The sequence below is a fragment of the Ceratotherium simum genome, chromosome 31 (genome assembly GCF_057802395.1).
Source record: "Ceratotherium simum simum isolate JZ-2026a chromosome 31, ASM5780239v1, whole genome shotgun sequence".
NCBI classification, from domain to species: Eukaryota; Metazoa; Chordata; class Mammalia; order Perissodactyla; family Rhinocerotidae; genus Ceratotherium; species Ceratotherium simum.
In genome coordinates, this window is record NC_141930.1 from 16,111,072 (window position 1) to 16,134,776 (window position 23,705).

Here is a 23,705-nt window from a genome sequence, read left to right on the forward strand (position 1 = left end):
ATGATAGGGATACATTCTGAGAAATGCATCATTAGGCAATTTCAGTGTTGTTCAAACATCCTAGAGTGGACTTACACAAACCTAGATGGTATAGCCTACTGTACACCTAGGCTATATGGTACTAATCTTATGGGACCATCATCGTATATGCAGTCCATCCTTGACCGAAATGTTGTTATGCAGCCTATAACTGTACTAAAATGAGCTTAGAATCCTGAAAGTGTACTTTCTTTACTCTTCCCTAAAAGTAAGACTTAAAAAATTTTTTTAAACTTTCTTTGACATCCTCACCTCTTTCTGCCCCTTTTCCCAAGGTCCCTAGCACTTTCAGACTATTCTAAACACTTATTCTCATGCCCTGGAGACCTGTTTTATTCCTGAAACCATTGCATATTACAAAAGAACCGTGAACTCAGCGACAAAAAGACAAACAACCCAATTCAAAAATGGGCAAAAGACTTGAAGAGACAATTCTCCAAAGAAGATATATAAATGGCCAATAAGCACATGAAAAGATGCTCAACATCACTAATCATTGGGGAAATGCAAGTTAAAATCACAATGAGACACCACTTCACAGCCATTAGATGGCTAGTATCAAAAAAAAAAAGAGGGCCGGCCCTGTGGCTTGGTGGTTAAGTGCGCGTGCTGCGATGCTGGTGGCCCGGGTTCAGATCCCGGGTGCGCATCGAGGCACCACTTCTCCGTTCATCCTGAGGCCGAGTCCCACATACAGCAACTAGAAGGATGCGCAGCTATGACACACAACTATCCACTGGGGCTTTGGGGGGAAAAAAATAAAATAAATAAAATCTTTAAAAAAAAAAAAAAGAAAAGAACAAGTGTTGGGGAGGATATGGAGAAATTAGAACCCTTGTACATTACTGGTGGGAATGTAAAATGGTGCAGCTGCTATGGAAAACATTATAATGGTTCCTCAAAAAATTAAGCAGAATTAATACAATCCAACAATTCCACTTCTGGGTATATACCCAAAAGAATTGAAAGCAGGGACTTGAACAGATATTTGTACTCCCAGGTTCATGGTAGCATTATTCACAATAGCCAAAAGGTGGAAGCAACTCATGAGTACACTGAAGGATGAATGGGTAAATAAAATGTTGTCTATACATACAATGGAAAGTTATTCAGCCTGAAAAAGGGAGGAGATTCTGACACATGCTGTAATATGGATGAAACTTGAAGACATTATGCTAAATGATATAAGCCAGTCACAAAAGGACAAATACTATATGATTCCACTTATCTGAGATACCTAAAGTAGTCAAATTCAGAGACAGAAAGAATAGTGGATGCTAGGGACTGAGGGGAGGGAGAAATGGGGAGTTATTGTTTAGTAGGTAAGGGATTTCAGTTTGGGAAGATGAAAAAAGTTGTAGAGGTAGATAGTGGTGATGATTGTACATACAATGTAAATGTACTTAATGCCACTGAATGGTACAGTTAAAAATGGTTAAAATAGTAAATTAAAAAATAATAACTGTATCTTCCCCAACACCACCACCAAAAAAAAATCAATACTCCCATTCCCCAAGTACAACACATATCAGCAAAATTTAGACAAGAGGACACTCACCGGGCCTGCATCCCAAAGATGATCATCACTACCTATGCACAGGGAGAAGCCTGGAGACAGAAGAAGCAATCCTTGCATCTCACTTGCCTACAGCCCCCTACCACCTGGATGTGGAGAGGTGACGTCAGCAACATGGTGGAGTGAGCTGTTCCTTTTGTCTCTCCTGCTTTGAACTACAACTAAAAGGACGTTCATTGATCAGCAGTGGATACCCACACAGCACATCAGGACACCTGAGAGACCCTCGCAGCTATACATCTGAAGGTGGATGGACTACCCCCTGAGGAGGTGGTGGAGATAGGTGAGCACTCTCTGGCCCCCAGGCAGCCCAGTGCATGCATGTGACTTCTTTCCTGGCTGGAGTGATCATGGCACCACTGCGGCCCTGAGGGTGGGAGCGTACCTCGGCGCAACTGTGGAAACAGGTGACGGCAGCCCTGAGCCCCCATGTGATCGCTTCCCCGTCTGGTGGGAGAGTCCTCAGGGCCATGCGGCCCACAGAGAGCAGTGCAGGCTTAGACCCAGTGGGGAGACCCCACCCACCAACCACAAAGGCTGGTGCAACCTAGGATCAGAGGGCAGCTGAGCTGCCGCCCGGGTGAACAAGCTCCTGGCTGCCGTGAATGCCCATAGTACCGCTGTGGCCCCAGTGAGGGGAAGTGTGTCTTGGCGGGACTGTGGGAGCAGGCGGCAGTAGCCCTGAGCCCATGTGTGATCACTCTCTCGTCTGGTGAGAGAGTCCACAATCCCACTGCGATCCCAGGGAATGACTTTGGCCTGCTCCCAGAGGGGAGATTCCGCCCACCAAGCACAACAGCTGATGCAGCCTAGCAGCAGATGGTGGCTGAGCTCTGAGTCCAGGTGAACCAAACAAGTTCCTAGCTGCTGTGAACGCCCATAGCACCACTGCGGCCCCAAAGTGGGGAGCACAACTCTGTGTGACTGTGGGAGCAGGCAGCAGTAGCCTTGAGCTCCCATGTGATCACTCTCTCTTCCAGTGGGAGAGTCCACAATCGCACTGCAGTCCTGGGGAGTGGCTCCGGCTGGTCCCAGAGGGCAGGTCCTGCCCACCAAGCACAACAGGTGGTGTGACCTAGGAACAGATGGTGGCGTGAACAAAATGAGCTCCCAGCTGCCGTGAATGCTCATAGTACTGCTGCAGCCCCAAAGAGGGAGCACAACTCTGTGGGACTGTGGGAGCAGGCAGGAGCAGCCCTGAGCCCATCACGTGACTGCTTTCCCATTCAGTGGGAAACCCCACAGGGCTGCTGCAATCCCAAGGAGTGGTCCAGGCTCAGACAGGCACAGCTGACGGGGATCGTGGCAGTGGGCTCAGATTACACATCTCCTGCACACACACCCCCCCCAGGAGCTGCAGGTCTCCCTGCATCCAGATACTGTCACTATGCGCTGGCACAAATCCACTCCATCAAATGGTATAAAGAAATATATTAATACCAGAAGGAAAAAGACAAACACTCAGAAATCAATCCTGAAGACACAGATAATCTACAATCTAAATGATAGAGAATTCAAGACAGCCATCATAAGAAAACTCAACGAGTTACAAGAGAATTCTGAAAGACGGTTCAATGAAATCAACAACCAAATTACTGAACAGAGGGAATTCTTCACAAAAGAGATTGAAACTATAAAAAAAAAACAATCAATTGTTGGAGATGAAAAACACAATGGATGAGATAAAGAAAAATCTGGAGTCCTTAACAGGGCTGACAATATGCAGGATAGAATTAGCAATCTAGATGATAGGAATACAGAAATGCTTCAAATGGAGGAGGAGAGAGAACTTAGACTAAAAAGAAATGAAGAAATTCTCCGAGAAATATCCGACTCAATTAGGAAATGCAACATAATGATTATAGGTATTCCAGAGGAAGAATAGAGAGAAAAAGCAGAGAGCTTGTTCAAAGAAATAATAACTGAGAACTTCCCAAACCTGGAGAAGGAGCTGGAATTACATGTAAAGGAAGCCAACAAAACTCCTAATTACATGAATGTAAAAAGATTTTCTCCAAGGCATATGTTAGTAAAGCTGGCAAAAGTCAATGACGAAGAAAAAGTATTAAGGGCAGCAAGACAAAAGAAAATAATCTACAAAGGAACCCCTATCAGGCTTTCAGCGGATTTCTCAGCAGAAACCTTACAGGCTAGGAGAGAGTGGAATGATATATTCAAAATTTTGAAAGACAAAAACTTTCAGCCAAGAATACTATATCCAGTGAAAATATCCTTCAGATATGATGGAGAAATAAAAATTTTCCCAGATAAACAAAAGCTGAGGGAGTTCATTGCCACAAGACCCCTGCTACAAGATTTGATCAAGAAGCCCCTCATACCTGAAAAAAAAAAAAAAGAAGAAAGGGTTTACAAAGACTCGAGCAAGGAAATAGGAAGGCAAAATCATAAAATTGTAACTCTCTATCAGAACGATTAGCAAACACTTAATTATAATTCTAAAGATAAAAGGAAAGAAAACATCAAAAATAAATATTATGACTTCATTTTAACCACAAATTCACAACACATAACAGAATAAGTTGTGACAATAATAACTTAGAAGGGGAAGAGGAAAGGGATGAAACGTGCTTAGACTAGGGGAACAAGAGGCTATCAGGGAATGGACTGTCTCATCTATGAGATCTTTTATACAAACCTCATGGTAACCACTAAACAAAAAATCAGAATAGAGACACAATTCATAAAAAAAGAGAAAACCATCATAGCCACAAAAATGACATGGGATAAGAAACAAGGGAAATACATAACAACTGAAAAACAAGCAATAAAACGGGAGCATTAAGCCCTCATATATCAGTAATAACTCTAAATGTAAATGGATTGAATTTTCCAATCAAAAGATATAGAGTGGCTGGATGGATTAGAAAACAAGATCTAACAATTTTCTGCCTCCAGGAAACACAGCTCTAAAAACGAACACAGGCTTAGAGTGAAGGGATGAAAGATGATACTCCAAGCTAATGGCAAACAAAAGAAAGCAAGTGTCGCCATACTTATATCAGACAAAGTAGACTTCAAGATAAAAAAACAATGAGAGACAAAAAGGGGCAGTATATAATGATACAAGGGACACTCCACCAAGAAGACATATATATATCAACCAACACAGGAGCACCAAAGTACATAAAGCAACTATTAACAAACCTAAAAGGAGATATTAACAACAACACAATAATATAGGAGACCTTAATACCCCACTGTCATCAATAGATAGATCAACCAGACAGAAAGTCAACAAGGAAATAGTGGAACTAAATGAAAAACTAGACCAGATGGACTTAATAGATATGTATAGAACACTCCATTCAAAATCAACAGAATACACATTCTTCTCAAGTGCACATGGAACATTCTCAAAAGATAGAGCACATGTTAGGAAACAAGGCAAGCCTCAATAAATTTAAGAAGATTAAAATCATAACGAGCATCTTTTCTGACCATAGACTATGAAACTAGAAATCAACTAAAAGAAAAAGTCTGGGAAAGTGACAAACACATGGAGACTAAACAAGATGCTATTGAACAACCAGTGGATAACTGAAGAAATTAAAGGAGAAATCAACTATCTGTAGACAAATGAAAATGAACATACACCTTATCATTTCATATGGGATGCAGCAAAAGCAGTCCTGAGAGGGAAATTCATAGCAATACAGGCCCACCTTAACAAACAACAAAAATCTCAAATAAGCAATCTTAAACTACGTCTAAAAGAACTATAAAAAGAAAAACAAACAAAGCCCAAAGTCAGCAGAAGGAGGGAAATAATAAAAATTAGAGCAGAAATAAATGAAATTGATCCAAAAAAAAACAATAGAGAGGATCAGTGAAACTAAGAGCTGGTTATTTGAGAAGATAAACAAAATTGACAAACCCTTAGCCAGACTGACTAAGGAAAAAAGAGAGAAGGCTCAAATAAAATTAGAAATGAAAGAGGAGAAATTACAACGGATACCACAGAAATACAAAGGATTATAACAGAATATTATGAAAAACTATATGCCAACAAATTGGACAATCTAGAAGACATGGATAAATTCTTAGACTCATACAATCTCCCAAAATTGAGCCAAGAAGAAATAGAGAATCTGAATAGAACAATCACAAGTAAAGAGATTGAAACAGAATTAAAAAACTCCCAAAAAATAAAAGTCCAGGACCAGATGGCTTCTCTGGAGAATTCTACCAAACATTCAAAGAAGATTTAGTAACTATCCTCCTCAAATTATTCTGAAAAATTGAAGAAGATGGAACACTTCCCAACACATTTTACAAGGCCAACATCACCCTGATCCCAAAAGCTGACAAGGACTATACAAAGAAGGAAAACTACAGGCCAATATCGCTGATGAACATAGATGCAAAAATCCTCAACAAAATATTGGCAAACTGCATACAGCAATACATCAAAAGGATCATACATCATGATCAAGTGGGATTTATACTAGGGACACAGGGATGGTTCAACGTCCACAAATCAATCAACATGATACACCACATTAACAAAATGAAGAATAAAAACCACATGATCATCTCAATAGATGCTGAGAAAGCATTTGACAAGATCCAACACCCATTTATCATAAAAAAAAAAACCTCTGAATAAAATGGGTATAGAATGAAAGTACCTCAACATAATAAATGCCATATATGACAGACCCACAGCCAACATCATACTCAGTGGGGAAAAACTGAAAGCCATCCCTTTGAGAACAGGAACAAGACAAGGGTGCCCATTTTCACCACTCTTATTCAACATAGTACTAGAGGTTTTGGCCAGAGCAATTAGGGAAGAAAAGGAAATAGAAGGTATCCAAATAGGCAAGGAGGAAGTGAAACTCTCGCTGTTTGCGGATGATATGATTTTATATATGGAAAACCCTAAAGAATCCATCCGAAAACTATTAGAAATAATCAACAGTTGGAGGGTACAATATTATCTTACAAAAATCAGTTGCATCTCTATACTCAAATAATGAACTAACAGAAAGAGAACTCAAGAATACAATCTCACTTACAGTCACAACAAAAAGAATAAAATATCTAGGAATAAATTTAACCAAGGAAGGGAAAGACCTATCCAATGAAAACTATAAGACATTACTGAAAGAAATCAATGATGACATAAAGAAATGGAAAGCTATTCCATGCACATGTATTGGAAGAATAAACATAGTTAAAATGTCCATACTACCTAAAACAATCTACAGATTTAATGCAATCCCAAGCAGACTCTCAATGAGATTATTCACGCAAATAGAACAAAGAATCCTAAAATTCATGTGGAGAAAAAAAGACCCCGAATAGCTAAAGCAATCCTGAGAAAAAAGAACAAAGCTGGAGGCATCACAATCCCTGACTTCAAAATATACTACAAAGCTATAGTAATCAAGACAGCATGGTAGTGGTACAAAAACAGACACACAGATCAATGGAACAGAATTGAAAGCCCAGAAATAAAACCACACATCTACAGACAGCTAATCCTTGACAAAGGAGCTAAGAACATACAATGGAGAAAGGAAAGTCTCTTCAATAAATGGTGTTGGGAAAACTGGACACCCACATGCAAAAGAATGAATGTAGACCATTATCTTTCACCATACACAAAAATTAACTCAAAATGGATTAAAGACTTGAAGGTAAGATGTGAAACCATAAAACTCCTAGAAGAAAATATAGGCAGCACACTCTTTGACATCAGTCTTAGAAGGATCTTTTCGAATGCCATATCTACTCAGGCAAGGGAAGCAAAAGAAAAAATAAATGGGACTTCATCTGACTAAAGAGCTTCTGCAAGGCAAAAGAAACTATGAACAAAACGAAAAGACAACCCACCATCTGGGAGAAAATATTTGTAAATCATATATCTGACAAGGGGTTAATGTCCAAAATATATTAAAAAAACTCATACAACTCAACAACAACAAAACAAGTCGATCAAAAAATGGGCAGAGGATATGAACAGACATTTTTCCAAAGAAGATATACAGATGGCCAATAGGCACATGAAGAGATGTTCAACATCACTAATCATCAGGGAGATGCAAATCAAAACTATAATGAGATATCACCTTACACCTATTAGAATGGGTATAATCACCAAGACAAAAAAAAAATGTTGAAGAGGATGTGGAGGAAAGGGAACCCTCATACACTGTTGGTAGGAATGCAAACTGGTGCAGCCACTATGGAAAATAGTATGAAGATTTCTCAAAAAATTAAAAATAGAAATACCATATGACCCAGCTATACCATTACTGGGTATTTATCCAAAGAACTTGAAGTCAACAATTCAGAGAGACTTATGCACCCCTATGTTCACTGCAGCATTATTCACAATAGCCAAGATGTGGAAGCCACTCAAGTGCCCATCAACAGATGAGTGGATAAAGAAGATGTGGTATATATATATATATATATATATATATATATATATATATATATATATATACATACATATATATATATATACACATACATACATATATACACACACACATATACACAATGGAATACTACTCAGCCATAAAAAAGACATAATCGTCCCATTTGCAACAACGTGGATAGAACTGGGGGTATTATGTTAAGTGAGATAAGCCAGTCAGAGAAAGACAAACACCATATGATTTCACTCCTTTGTGAAAGAGAAACAAATACATGGACAAAGAGAACAGATTAGTGGTTACCAGAGGGGTTGGGGCTAGGCATAAGGGGTAAAGGGGCACATATATATGGTGACTGACAAATAATAATGTACAACTGAAATTTCAGAATGTTATAAACTATTATGACACCAATGAAAAATAAATAAAATAAAAATTTAGAGAAGAAGAAATCTGATTATATGAATATGTGAATGTTTAGTTGCCTCTTAACTTGTTTCTCCTCCATTCTTTCCTATCTCTTTGAATAAAAATGCCATTCAGTTAATCAAATCAGAAAACTCAGTAGTCATTTTTGATATCACCCCTCCCTCATCCCATATCCAATTCTTCACCAAGTAGTTACTGACTATTATACCTCTAGAATCAATCACTACCTCTTGGTCCACCAGTACTCCTTAGTCCAGGCCATCATCCTCTCTTGCCTGGACTACTGCAATAATCCTTAACTCTGGTCTCCCTACTTCCATTCTTGGAGGGAGTTAGGGGAGAGGGATGAGGATTCTGAACTGAATTCCTGAACTGAGGAAATCTCATGCACAAAGCCGTGATCACGTATCGTCTTTTTAAATGCCATGGCACACTTCAAGCTGCAAGTGGATCTATTGGAAGAGGGGTGATCATGGAAGGCTATTAAACTTTTTGGTTATTCAGAAGAGTCTAGGCAACTGAGCTTTAACAAAATCAATGGCATTAAGTATCTGCTTTGTGCTGGGGTCAGGTACTGGGGATCCAAAGGGAACAAAATAGCATCTCTGCTCTCAAAAGAAGCTCATATTCTTCTTGCAGAGACACACAATTACAATATGCAGTACCTTAAATTTCTTTGGAGTAAAGGAAGAGTATCTAACCTGGTTGGGTTCTAGAAAGCTGCTTAGAGGAGCCTGAGGTCGATCTTAGAAGATGAGTAAGTGGTAGCCAGGTGAAGAAGTTAGGGATACTGGGGAGATGAGAAGAATTGTTCCAGTTGGAAGAAATAGTGTATGCACATAAACAAGATATGGCAGAACATCACATGGTTGGGGGAACTAATTTATATGGCTAGACTCTATAGTGTTTGTGGGTTGAGGTCATAGGGATAAAAAGAATCTCGTGGGAACACAGAAATCTCACAGAAACCAATGTACTGTTGTCCAGCCATGCTTCACACAGGCTGGAGTATACATAATTTAGGAATTGGAAAGCAGGTCCTGGTCCAGGACAGTTCTAGTATTATTTTGTTGCCTCCTTAACAGCAAGAGTTTGTCCCCAACAATTATGGTGATTTCATTCCTCTTTTTGTTTCTGTTACTCTAGCCAATTACCCTACCCTCCATTCAAAATACCCAGTAGTTTTGGATTACTCATAGCTTCCGCTTACCCATTTTCTGTTTACTCAACAGTTTCTGCCTTCCCCTTGTCATTGCCTCTGCCTTCTCCCTGTGCATCTTCAGTTTCTGTTTGCAACAACTAAGTGGCCCTCTATGTGTCTCAGATTCAGATCCCCTCATAGAAGAGGACCTAATTGGTGTAATTAATCTTCAGTATCCCTGTTTGAGAGAGCTTTTCTTCCATCCTGTCTTATATGTTACTGACCAGCCTTTATGGTAACTGCTCTAGACCAGTCCTCTGGGACCAGAGGGGTCACAGGAAACTTTATCAGAAGGGAACCCCATTCAACAGAGGCAGTGAGCAGGGTAAGCATCCTGAGATTTGGCCTGAAAAGGTACAGTGGGGGAAGGAAAACAGAAGCAGCAGAAGGGCTCTCAAAGGTAGCAGAAGACGGGGTAACAGATATGAGAAATATTTAAGAAGAGGAATAGCACTTAAAAACCAATTAGATCTTGAGGGCTGGGGATCAGGTAGAAAGGCAGAAGTCTAGTAGAGCTATAGATTTCTGGCTTGGGCAGCTGTGTAGATGTTAACTTGATAACCAGGATGAGAGAATACAGGAAAGGGGGTAGGTAGAGTGGGGAAGGGAGGCAAGACGCATTGTACTATAGATATCAGTTTGAAGTACCAAGGCACATCCAGAGGGAGATACCTATATGCATTTAGATATATGGAGCTGGGGCTAAATAGATAGGATATATTTTGTTGCAAACTTATTTTCAACCAGCTTAAGAAAATGAGAAGTTGGTTGGGGCACATAATCAACCTGAGAAGGATGAGAGTGGAGCCAGGCTTCTGAACAAAAATGAAGATTTGGATCCCATCAATACAACCCCAAACCCCTCACCTCTATTTCTTTCTTGTGGGTCAGAGACCCCACAGCAGATTGTCTTCTTCACCTGGTAGAGGACATGGATATGGGCAGCTCTGGGCACTTATCCTAACTACTCCACAACCAGCAGGAAATGCTGGTTCTTCCAGCTTCAGTTTGAAAAATCCTAGGGGAAGGACTCAATGACTGGATGATTACCCACTCCTTAGGCCAGTCCCTGTGGACAAGGAAACATGAGGTACTGTATTTGGCCCAGCTTGGTCATGTGCCTACCCCTGTGGCCAGAGTGGGTGAGGTCTGTTCTCAGATGAAGACGAGTGTCACAGGAAGATGCTGAACCGATATTGATTCCTTACTGAAGAGCTTTCCTTTCTTTCCAATGTGTGTGAAATAGAGTTCTCTGTAGTAGCTCACAGAATGCCTAGACCAACTCTGTGCAACTTGAATCTTTTCTGTGTGTTTCTGTAAGGCTTTTTGAGTATTTTTACGTTATTTGGGAGTATTTTCATATCTCCAGATTGTCACTTCAAGAAAAAGTCAGTAGGGGGTCGGCCCCGTGGCTTAGCAGTTAAGTGTGCGCGCTCCGCTGCTGGCGGCCCGGGTTCAGATCCCGGGCGCACACTGAGGCACCGCTTCTCCGGCCATGCTGAGGCCGCGTCCCACATACAGCAACTAGAAGGCTGTGCAGCTATGACATACAACTATCTACTGGGGCTTTGGGGGAAATAAATAAATAAATAAAAATTTAAAAAAAAAAAAAGAAAAAGTCAGTAGGGCCAGCCCCAGTGGCCTAGTGGTTAAGTTCGGTGTGCTCACTTTGGCGGCCCGGGTGCAGTTCCCAGGCACAGACCTACACCACTCATCTGTAGCCATGCTGTGGTGGTGGCTCACATAAAAAGAAAAAAAGAGGAAGATTGGCAACGGATCTGAGATTAGCTCAAGGCGAATCTTCCTCAGCAAAAAGATAAAGAAAGAAAGAAAAAGTAAAGTTGGCTAGTAGCAGGGAAGCTAGAATCCTGGAAAAAATGGGAAAAGATTCAAGTGCATGTGTTTCTTAAATTCTGCCAGTACTATACATCGATGTCCCCTCCCTTGCAAGTCTTTCTGTGCCTAACAGAGCAATGGATCAGCATGAAACTTGCTACCAATTTCCAGGCCTTGTTGGTGCAGGAAAATTCATCATTATCAGTCTTTTCCCCCATTCCATTTTTGGGGATGCCTGAAAAGATACTTTGTTTTGATAGAAAAAAAAAAGGAAGTTCAATATTTGAAATATTTTTTTAAATGTTTTACTACTTATACTTTTTTGTGTGTGTGGTGAGGAAGATTGGCCCTGAGCTAACATCTGTTGCCAGTCTTCCTCTTTTTGCTTGAGGAAGATTGTCCCTGAGCTAACATCTTTGCCAGTCTTCATCTATTTTGTATGTGGGATGCTGCCACAGCATGGTTTGATGAGCGGTGTGTAGGTCCACACCCAGGATCTGAACCAGAGAACCCCAGGCCGCCGAAGCGGAGCGTGTGAACTTAACCACTATACCACCAGGCCAGCCCAATATTTGAGATATTGATTGTGAAAGTCTTAGTTCCAGTTGCATTGGTGCTGGAGCTTTTGAAATATTTGGAATTAAAGTGGAGAATGGAGGAGGGGCATATATAACTGTTATTTACTTGTGTATGCATACAATATCTCTAGAAAGATATCAAAACATAAAAAACTGCTAACATTGATTACCTCCCAGGAGGGGAACTTATGGGTAGCTGAGGGACAGGGGATGGAGTAGAAATGTCACAATATACCCTTTTATATCTTTTGAATTTTGAATTATATGAATGTATTGCATGTTCAAAATATAAATAATAAAACATTTTAATCAAAATAAAAGGCCTGAGCCTATCTCACAGGATCTACTATGCTGGTCCCCCAAGACAGTGGGGAGGTACATGACCACTGGGAGAATGGAATCTGCAGAGAAGCTTATGAAAGAGACCTGAGTTAGAGATATACATTAGGAAATCATCAGTACTGAGGTTGCAATTAAAACCATGGGTAGGTGTGTGTAGACAACCTTGGGGTGGGTATACAAGAAAAGAAATTAGCAGGAAGATTAAGAAACCTTGATCAAGGATGGGATAATCACTGGGAGAGTGGTGGTATAGCAGCCAGAAGAGAGTCTAAAAAAAAAGGGCAACTATTAAATGAAGACTCTTGTTTTTTGTGCTGTTTATGCTTATTTTATCCATTGTATAACAAATTCTCAACAAAGTGACTGCTTATTACCAATTTTATCCTGAAAGATTGCTCATAAATGCTAAAATTCTGAATCCCCAGCAAATCCACATTAAATTCCATTAACATTATAGGCAGTTTTTAAAAACATATTAAGCATTATTCTTTGAAAATGTAATTCTTAGTACCAATTATTTATGGCAGATCGACCACATGTTTATTGCTACTCCTTTCCAAGACCGAATAAAAAATAATACATATTAAGTATACAGAGGTATAGATAAAAAATAATAGTAAAAGGTATAAACCAGAGAAGACAGAGTGAAAAAGGAGATTGCAGAGATTTTAATAAAATTTCAAAGACAGCAGATGGAGCTAGGTCAGTGATAAAACTTGAGCCTAAAATGGCTGCAGGAGGGAAGAGAGCCAATTCACCTTAACAACCCTTTGAGAAGATAAGGACTTGCAGGCACCAAGTACTGCAGAAGGTGAGGGTACTGCTCTGTTCTAAAATTGGATTGTTGAAAGCTTATGTGTGCAACATACCCCAGTGCTACGCAGCCAGGCAGCCACCACCCCAAAAAAGATACCAAAGTTTATTCTTGGAGGTGAAAGGCAGAAAAAAAAATTAAGTGAAAGTCAAAACAGTAGACCTCCATTCCCCTTTCCTTACATGTCTACAGAACAGTGGCTTCCAAGTAGGTGAATGTCAGGTAGAAGATTGGAGATTTCATCTCGAGAGAAAGTGAATGATCTAGAGAAAAAAACCACATACAGTTAACATGGGGTTCTCCAACAGAATGGCCACGTCTCTCTACAGTGAAGCCTACAATTTGACAAATCCTCCCATAAACCCACCCACACGTATATACAGTTCCCAATCAGTATCTCTTAATATAAACAGCAATCCAAAGATCGTCAGAAATGAAAGAGCAAAACAAGCAGGAGTAAGGAAAAAAGACAATATAGAGAAAAAGGTTTTAATTATTAGTATCCTTAGAGAGAGAAGGGAAGCTATTATAATTTGTAAAGCAAGAACAGGATACTATGAAAAGGAGCTCTATGAAAAAGTCTTGGAAAGTAAAAATATATAACCAAAATAAACAGAAAGGTTGAAAAACAAAATTGAGCAAGTTTTTGGAAAACAACAAGAAAAAAGATGGAAAATAGAAAACATAGAACTGAAAATATGCGGAAATTATCAAAGAAGAAATACAGGAAAATTTCCCAGAACTGAAGGACATGAGTCTTTCAATTGAAATAGACTACTTAGTGCCCAATAACATAAAAAAGATAAAGCAATCCATTCCAAGTCATGCCGTTACAAAATTTCAGAACATCCGGGATAAAGAAAAGCTCTTAAAAGATTCCAAGTTGTGAGTATGGTGATAGGATTGGGGGTTTGGAATCACTTAGAAGGGAACATGAATCAAAATGGCACTGGCTTTTTCAATGAATATTAGGACATAATGCCTTCAAAAATTTGAGGAAGAAATTATTTGCATCCTAGAAGTTTATAACCAACCAAACTATCAATCATATGCGAATGTAAGGACTCAAAAAGTATATATGCCATGCACCTCTCTTTAGGGAATTGCTGTATAATGTACTCCAGAAAAACATGAAGGAAGGCACACAACTGAAATAGTAAATCCAACAAAGAAGATGTCAAAAGGAAGTTCTAAAACAAAGGTGTGCCCAAAGCCTGCTCCAGATTGGAGCAGGAGGAAGTGGGGGCTTCAGAGAGAGCTCTCCAGGGAGGAATATGGGACTGATAGATTACCTGGTATGTTTGAACCTTTGGGGGGAAAAACTGCTGGTGGTCATACAACAGCTCTAGGTGAGCAACTGAAACAATGATCAGTTAATAGAACTGTGTACTGGTGGGAAAAAAATGAGGCAATTATTGATTCCGAAAAACAAAAGCTATACAAGGAAGGAAATAATTATGAAATACTATCTGACTCTGCAATTTTACATAAGCAATAATGTAAACACTAACTAAAAATTGTGTTATAAGATAATAAAGGGAAGGAAATGGGAGATTGAGAATGCCAAATTATCATCTATGATAATAGAAAGTCAATAAAGTCTAGGGCCGGCCCTGTGGCTTAGCGGTTAAGTGCGCATGCTCCGCTACTGGCGGCCCGGGTTCGGAACCCCGGGCGCGCACCGACACACCTTGTCTGGCCATGCTGAGGCCGCGTCCCACATACAGCAACTAGAAGGATGTGCAGCTATGACATACAACTATCTACTGGGGCTTTGGGGGGAAAAAAAAGGAGGAGGATTGGCAATAGATGTTAGCTCAGAGCCCGTCTTCCTCAGCAAAAAAGAGGAGGATTAGCATGGATGTTAGCTCAGGGCTGATCTTCCTCACAAAAAAAATAAATAAATAAAAAGTCTAAGATTGACAAATCAGGAAATAGAAGTATAAGCATTTTATTGGTTAATACCAGAAGAAATATCTTAAAAAGAGAAAGAGAATGGGAAAATGGTTTTCCTGTTGGTACTATTTAATTTTTAAATTAGGTACATATATTAGTTTGATATAAACAAAACATTTTAATGTCAAGATACTGTTATTATGCAATGGGTGTGTTCCAACTCTTTAGTCCAATGGAGCAGGCACTTTTGTCCTAGAATTTTCTCCTGCAAAAAATTATCAGGAATTGGAAATGATGAGAGGTACATGCTTATTTAATGATGTCTCAGGCCTAAGGATAAGAATTTTTAAGTTCATATTCCTTAATGGATACAGTTATCAAGCATAAAGTTTTCCCTAAGCGGAAATCCTATACCTAGTATCTAAACTGAAGGACTTGGAGAATCAAGGTGAACTGGAGTCAGCGACTTTTATGACATTTGAAGTTTCACTGTATGAAAATCATCTAAAGAGAACTAGACCCAAGGTTACCTGAATCCAGCAGAGTGCTATTTACAGTTCTATGGAGATCCCAAATTTGTTTTCCAGTCACAATATAGTAGAGCATTGAAGATCTATCATAGTTCAAGTTTCTCATATTGAGATCTAGATTGAATAGGATTTTAGTAACTAGCCAATGTAAAGAGAAGAGAACTCTGCCTATATGTCTCAGAGTCTGCAGCCAACACCACTTTTTCTCTTTGGCTGGCCAAGTTACCCACTACAAAATCTGCAGAAAAGCTAAAACTTACATGACAGATTCCCTTGCTTATTTTTACTAGTGTTTTAAAGTGTGAGGTGGCTAATGACCATGAGGAAGCTCTCCTCTGAAAAAGAAAAGAATATGTTTTCCTGGTGTATTTGAAAATGAAGACTGGTCCGGAAAAGCACATATGGCTACAAATCAAAGGTTTCCAAATATCCTAGTTTACAGCAATTCAAGATACATGTATGTGACCTTGTTTTATGCATGATTATATTAATACTGTGATGTCTTTGGTACTTAAGTGTTTTGAGTAAAGTTCATCTCTACCAAGAGACTAGTCAATTAGTTTTCCCATATGTTTTTTCCCATCATTCTATAAGATTTTAATATTTTCCCAGGAGTTGAAGAAAAATATTCACTAGAAGAAGCCGCCTGGTTTTATACCACAGACGTCTTCCCAGCCTACTTTGTGGAAGTAGATTAATTCTGCTTCCTTCCCCTGCTTCAACTTTCAATAATGGTGAAAATGTCTATCACAAATGGTGTACCTCAAGATTTTATATCTAAATCTGAAACTCTTAAGGAATATTGTTAACCATCCATTCTGTCAGGGCAAAACTGTGGTCTTGGGGGCCGGCCCGATGGCACAGTGGTTAAGTGTGTGCTCTCTGCTTCAGCGGCCCGGGGTTCACAGGTTCGGATCCCAGGCGCGCACCAATGTGCCGCTTGTCAAGCCATGCTGTGGCAGCGTCCCATATAAAGTAGAGGAAGATGGGCATGGATATTAGCCCAGGACCAATCTTCCTCGGCAAAAAAGAGGAGGATTGGCAACAGATGTTAGCTCAGGGCTAATCTTCCTCACAAAAAAAAAAAAAATGTGGTCTTGGACCACCTGCATTGCTATCAACTGGGGTGCTTATTACAAATGCAAATTTCTGGTCCCTACCCAAATTTACTGAATCAGAATTTCTGAAGAGGACCAAGAATATAATTTTTTCCGTCAACCCAGACGGTTCTTTTCCACATCAAAAGAACTATACTTTAGTTCTTCTTGGTTTTTATTTTCTCAAAGGTCAGTGTGAGATAGACACATACAAAATCTCTACCTGTTTTTTTTTTTAACGCTATTGAGAACATTGTCTATTTTATTATTCAGTGTTCTTCAGTGTCCATGGAACAAAATCTCTTTTGGATTTCAGAGCTAGAAAAAAGGTTTTCTCTCCTGTGAACTGGTATGTTTCCTTTATTAGACTAGTGCTTGTCAAATCTTACTAATTATCAAAATCCCCTGGGGAACTTTTAAAAAAATACACAGCTTCCCAGACCCCATGTAAGACCCAGTCATCAGAATCTCCAGGTGAGGGAGGATTCACGTGATACTGATAATGAACCATGTTTCAAAAACTCTACATAGGACAATATCTAGTTAATTCACCATGTTCACTTTTTGCCTTGGCTTCCTGGAAGCTAGTCTTACAACAATTTTTCTTGGAATTCAGTTTTTTGACATAATTATTCTCCTTTTCTTTCCCCCATTGCATTACTTGTCACATTTAGTATGTTCTTAATGAATTTCAACTTCAGAGGAAATAACTTATAACAATACTACCCTTTGGACGAGCACGTTCCTTGCAATAGCGTTTAAACCTAAAATAAATAAGTTATTAGGATTACAGAGTGAAAGAATATTGTGAGCTCAAAAGTTTCATCTTTCAGATTTTCTGGAGGCTTCATGGGAAATGACTGTTTGAAAAGCACTCTGAAAATTGTTTTTGTTAAATGCCGTATGTGTAATTAAGCTCCTGATCCCCCTTCAGCCTCTTCGCTATGCACACCCCCAAGACTAAATACGTTGCTCTTCTTTCTTTTTTTCCACCACCTCAAAGATCTAATCCATTTTAGTGGAGTTAAGCGCTACCACCCAGCTGAGCAACTTCCAGATGTGTGTTTGAGCTTGAATCATTCACCAAAGCCCCAGGCCTGAATCTTTTGCTATCTGCAGAAACTCTTAACTTGGCTCTCTCCCCAAGTCCAGGCATCAATGTGAAGAAACTCAGCACATCCACAACTGAACTTTTCTGCTTGCTCCACAATTGCATGTTCCTGATTACCTCCCTTTCCCGACTCACCATTTGGGTAAATAGCATCACCATTCTCCCGTGTCCCAAGCTAAATTAGTCCTTGGTCACTCCTGTTTCTTTTAATCCCCACTCCACTTAGCGGGGCAATATTTGTGCTATAATTCGAGGATGTAGATGCAATTTGAAGACCAAAGAAAAGGCTGGTGGATATGAGTGATGCTCAGAATGAGTGATAAATTGCCTAGGAAATGAAAGTGGCTTGCTTCAGAGGGACAAAACCTATCCTTTGTCTTAGTCTCAGGGATTTATCCTTTTCTCTTTTCTTCCCTGGCCTAGTGCTCATTTTCCAAATTAAAATAAACTACTGCTAATTGATTTCCCTGTATGTGGCCTATTCCTGTTTCCATCCACCATGGTGACGGTGATGGTGATGGTGGTTGTGGTGGTAACAGTAATCATTTAGTAATAGTATTTGCCCAATCAATTCCTCATCTGTAGAAAAAGAATGCTACTGGTACCTAACTCAATGAGTTGGTGAGTATTAAGTGTTCATAGTGTTTAGCACAGTGGTTGGCACCCAGTAAATACTACTTGCTGTTATTTTGTTGTTGTTGTTGTTGTTGTTAACAGAATACATTCACATATCCCTCATGATTATTTCACTTTGACTTATACCCATTAAGTTCCACAAAATACAATGTTTACTCTTTAGTAAAATCTTATTATAACTTTATAAGATAAAATTCACATTCTTCCATCTTGGGAGTTGAAATTTAATAGTTGTAAAATCTTAAGCAAGTTTTAAAATCAAAACAAGTGTAAAATCAAAACAATTTTACTGAGCCTCTGTTTCCTTATTTGAAATAGAGATAACATTATGTTCTAGGTTGATATGAGGTTAAAACTAATAATGCATATCAAGAGTGCTTGGAGGGCTACAAAGAACTGTATACATTTTCATTGTTTTCATTTGTGCTGTAAGCTTTGTCTTAGAGCACAGGGGCTGATGCAAACAAGGAAACAGTTCCAAAGAATCCTTGGCCACTACCCCAAGACCTTGGTTCTACTAGGCACTGAGCCATACACCATTTTTTGAGGGCTACAAGATATCAACTCAGTTCAAACAGTCACAAATTCCCTGAAGCATAAGACCTTCTAATTGTAGAAGCAGCATTTTGCACAGAATCATGCTTTCACTATTTCATTCTCCTTAAGTGAAAGTGATCTACTGGGTGGCCTCCCTGACAGATGTAAGTGCCCTTACACCTTATGAAGCATCCCCCAAATCTACTGCTGCGTCCAGCATGTGCTAACCTCCCCAGGAACCCCTTACCTACCACTATTTTCCTGTCTGTTCATGAGAACTATGACCCTCTGGAAAGCACAACAAATTCAAACTAAGACCCCTCCTCTGTGTGTCTGCTGACATTATTTCAGAAATCTACCCTACTAGACATCTCCATAGGCCTTGGTCATTGCTTCAAATACAAGTGACTGAATCCATCTGTTCTTCTCATTCACTCACATTCATACTACTATTGGATTTTTCTCTCCTGATCCACCACCTCCTGCTGTTCCTCTACCTCCAGAACTTTTCCACCATGTTCTCCAGGACACCTATAGTGTTTTATGTTCTTATTTGCCCAACACCCCTTCCTCCACACCTTCTGGTAATAGACTCACTTACCCTACCCACAGGGAGAAGCAAGTGACCTAGGTGGGTCACAAAAATTGACCCAGAAATGATAATGCAACCAAACCAGCTTGGTCTAGATCTTTCCTTGGGATTGTTCTGATAGAACTTGCAAGTGACCATGTTCTCTGCCATGTAAATAAAGTCCATTTACATTAGGGAAAAATGAAGCCAAGCTGAAACAGAAGACAGAAAAAAGAGATAGATTGGGAGAGAGAGAGTCCTGTTGAGGTCAAGTGCCTAGTTCTAGTTCCTAAGATTCACAAGGCACCCTGGTTCCTGAAGCTTTTCTTTTGAATCTGTTAACTTTCAGTCCAATATATCCTCTTTCAGTCACTTGCAACCAGAAGAGTTATAACTAATATAATCCATTCCATTATAAATAAACTCCCCTACATCCTCCACCACTGTACCAAACATTCCCTTAACCAGCTGCTTTAACCATATCCTAGCCCTCCCCTCAAACCACCAATTCCCTTTAGCCCTCTTAAGTCTCCTCCCTCTCCAAACCATTACAGTGCCAGTCTTCTGAAAACCCCCTGCTCCTGTGGCCATCTTTCCTTCCACCCTCATTGATGTTACTCCCCACTCATTCATTGAAAACAGGACTCTGGCTCACAGTCTTCCTTGCATTGCCCTTCCTGGTCTCATCACCCATGTGGAAGAATCTCCATTCTCAAATCCATGACTGCCTCGTCTCTACTGACCCTTCCTCCTCCCTCCTTCCTTTCAGTATGAAAAGAGGTATCCCTTCCTATGTAAAGTTAATCCTCTACCTATGTTCTGGAGGATCCCAAACCTTAGAGACCTCAGTCCATCAGTTTTCCCACCTCTCCCCGTCTCCCCAATATCTTCAACCTCTCGCTCTCTTCCTTCCTTCTCATCACCTAAGCAGGCTCAATTGTCACATCATTCAAAAGCAATCACAAAACCTACCTTGGCTTCCTTATTCCTCTTTAGTTAACACTCTGCTCTCTCTTCCCCTGCAAAGCTAAACTTCTTGAAAGCATTTACACTTGTTTCCATTTCTTCACTTTGCATTTGCCACTTTCTGAAACTGATCTCTCTTCTATCAAAGAAGCATTAACTCAGGCCCCTGATGTGCTAATGTGAGATTAAATAAAGTGAAATAAGTTATAGGTTAAATAAGGAGAGAAACTCCACCCTGGGCTCCTTGAGCTTCTAGAGGTCAGAAGATCACAGTCCTACCCCTAGAGGGACAGGGGTGGTCTGGGTAGGTCACAGACTTTTCATAACCGTTACCAGCTAGCTCTCCCTCAACTGCCGGACCCATCTCCAAGTGTGATGTGTCATCTCCTGTCAGTCTTACCTACTAGTAACAACACTGTATTATAAATTCGATTTGTAGTTTCCATAGAAGTAAAATTTATACTCAAGAAAATGACACAATTTCCCACTATTAATGGGGTGGTTTTGCTTCCTTGTAGAAATACAATTTCCTCCTTACGAAATGAGTGCAATTTTATATTTTTAAAACTTACTGCAAATGATATAACAATAGCATGTAAACAGATAAATGAGTTGCTTTTTTAAAAAAAAATATGTTTCTATCAGGCCAGGAACCAATCTCGTAAATGGATTAGGTTGAGAATCATTGTTTTCTGGAAGTTCACGGTCTTCCTGGACTATTTACGTGATACAAAAATGTTTAGCAGACAGATTACTATCCCTGTGACTTTGGGCAAATTACTCAACCTCTCTGGGCCTCAGTTTCCCATTTTTACATTAAAAAAATAACATCTATTCCATAGGGTTTCTGTGAAGACTAAATGATATAACCTATGTGAAAACAAAATACCTGGAACGTAGTAAGCATGCAACAAATATTAGTTTCTTATTCTTCACCCTTTTGTCCCCTAAGAGAGGTTAAATTCCAAGAGGCCCATTTTAGTTCATATTCACTTCTCTTAGACACTGTCTTACACTTACTGTCATATCATCTCAGAACTGTTTCTTCGTTCTTATGTATGTCTTGTATGGCCAACTAGAAATAACCTCTTTGAGGGCGAAGATCACCTGTCTCTCTTATATTTCTCGTAATTATTGCAACCCTATGCCAGAGATTTTCCTGGATAGATCCAGTTCCAAATAATCTTCCATGTGCTGTTTTTTAAATCATTAAAAGTATCCGGAGAATCCCAACTCAGGGTCCGAGCTACATTTGCCAAAACATCCCTCACTCAGAATATGGTTACCGTACAGACAGTAGCCAGCACCATGCTGGACACCCGATGGGTCTCCAAAGCTGGACACCCCTGAGCAGTCAATCTGCTTAAGAGAGGCCCCCAAGGGCCTTGGTGAGACCACTTTCCCCACCACCATGACCTACCCTCAGAGGATTTAATGGCAGTCATCCCTCCCTATATACTTCTTAAGGGGCCAGTCCTAAAAAGGAAGCTAAAATTAGAATTGATCCCCCATTTTCAGGATAATTCCACCGTGCATCAGAACCCTCCAGAGGCAAGCCTCCAATGTCATCCATCATCACCACATTCTTTTCCCCGCATGGCTCTGTTATCCCCTATTTGACTTAAGCTAAAAGTCCCCCTAGCCCCCAAACCCTTCCACTGTATCCCCTAGAACCCCAGCTGTGTTATCTGCCAAATCCCCCACACCCTCCACCTCTTTCTGAATATTTTCTTCACCCTCTTTTGCAGAAACCTGGCTGCAGCTCTGATTGAAAACTGAAACCTGCTTTCCCTAGAGCCTTCTCAAGACGCGGCTGTTTTTTCCCTCCCACGCCCCACATACCACAGAGCCTAGGGGTGGAGTGGGTGTTTTTCATGATCCTCATTGCTGCTGACAGTTCTCCTCTTTCGCTCAAAACCCCCAGATTTTCAGGAAGCCCATGCCATCCATCTGTACCTCCCACTACCTCCCTGTGGCCATCATCTGCTGACCTCTGTGACTCCTCCATTCACGCCAGATGTTAGTGCCTGGCTCACTCACTGGCTCCCTGCCCATTCTACTCCTTCAGTCATTCTTGGTGACTGAACATCCATGTAAAGTGTGTGTCGAGCACCCTAGACTCCTAGTGCCTTGACTCCTCACTTCCAATGCGCTCCTCCTCTGTCCACCTCAGCCACCCACTCCCTTTCCATCTTCATTACCAAAGACTGCATGACCTCTGAACTCATTCCCAGCATCCCACTCTCTGAGCACTTCCTCCTCAGCCAACTAGCCCCACTCCAACAATCTTCAACCCCATGTGCGCCTTCAATTTAGAGGCCCTAGCACTATTTCTCTGTCCTCTGTATCTGTCAGAGAAGTGGCAAGGAACAAATGGCACACTCAGAAGGGTTTAACGGAAGAGAGTTAATGAAGGGCCTGTTCACAGAGGAGTGGGCAGGTTGAGGGAACCAACAAGAGATAGGGAAGCTCCCAGGGACCAGGAATGTGGGAAGCTGCCACCATCAACAGCCTGAAGAGGCAGGGGAGAGAATGAGCCCACTGAGCCCACTGAGCTGGAACAGTGAGGGAAAGGCTACCTGACACGGCCATGGCCACAGAAGAACACAACCACTGCCAGAACCATAGTAAAGCAAAGTGGGATCAAGGGAGAATAAATCCCCAAAACTCTCCTCTGATTTTTGGCCAGTCCCTTCCGTTGGCCAAACTCAACAACTCAATCTTGCCATTATCAACCCATCATATAAACTCTGCACTCCCCCTGGTTACCATGGATACCTCATCCTTGTTACTGTGGATGCTCTGCTTATGCACCAGATGCCATCAACTCTTACCTACCTAAGGACTTTGTTTCTGCAAGTATCCCCTGTAGAAGAAATTTCTCTCTCTAATGGATCATTCCCTCTGCATGCAAACTTGTCATAATAGATCACATCCAAAAAGGAAATAAAAACCTTCCTTAGACCCCTCTCCAGCTACTTGCCCATTTCTCTGCCTCTCCTTACAGGAAAAAAATCCTCAAATGAGTTGCTGACACTCGTGCCTCCAACTTGCCACTTCCCACTCTCTCGGACCCACTCCAATCAGCCATTTATTTCTACCATTTCAAAGAAAACATGCTCTTCAAGGTCGCTAATGA

General features: G+C 40.4%; 1 protein-coding gene across 1 annotated transcript in view; it reads left to right on the top strand.

Annotated features, from left to right (window-relative positions):
* Nucleotides 1-8,894, top strand: part of LACTB2 (lactamase beta 2) — a 51,494-nt gene extending 42,600 nt beyond the window's left edge. Inside the window, exon 8 of the mRNA XM_087420438.1 lies at nucleotides 315-8,894. The gene's annotated coding sequence lies outside the window, so the exon portion shown is untranslated. The remainder of the gene's footprint in view (nucleotides 1-314) is intronic.
* The last annotated feature ends 14,811 nt before the right edge of the window (nucleotides 8,895-23,705 follow it).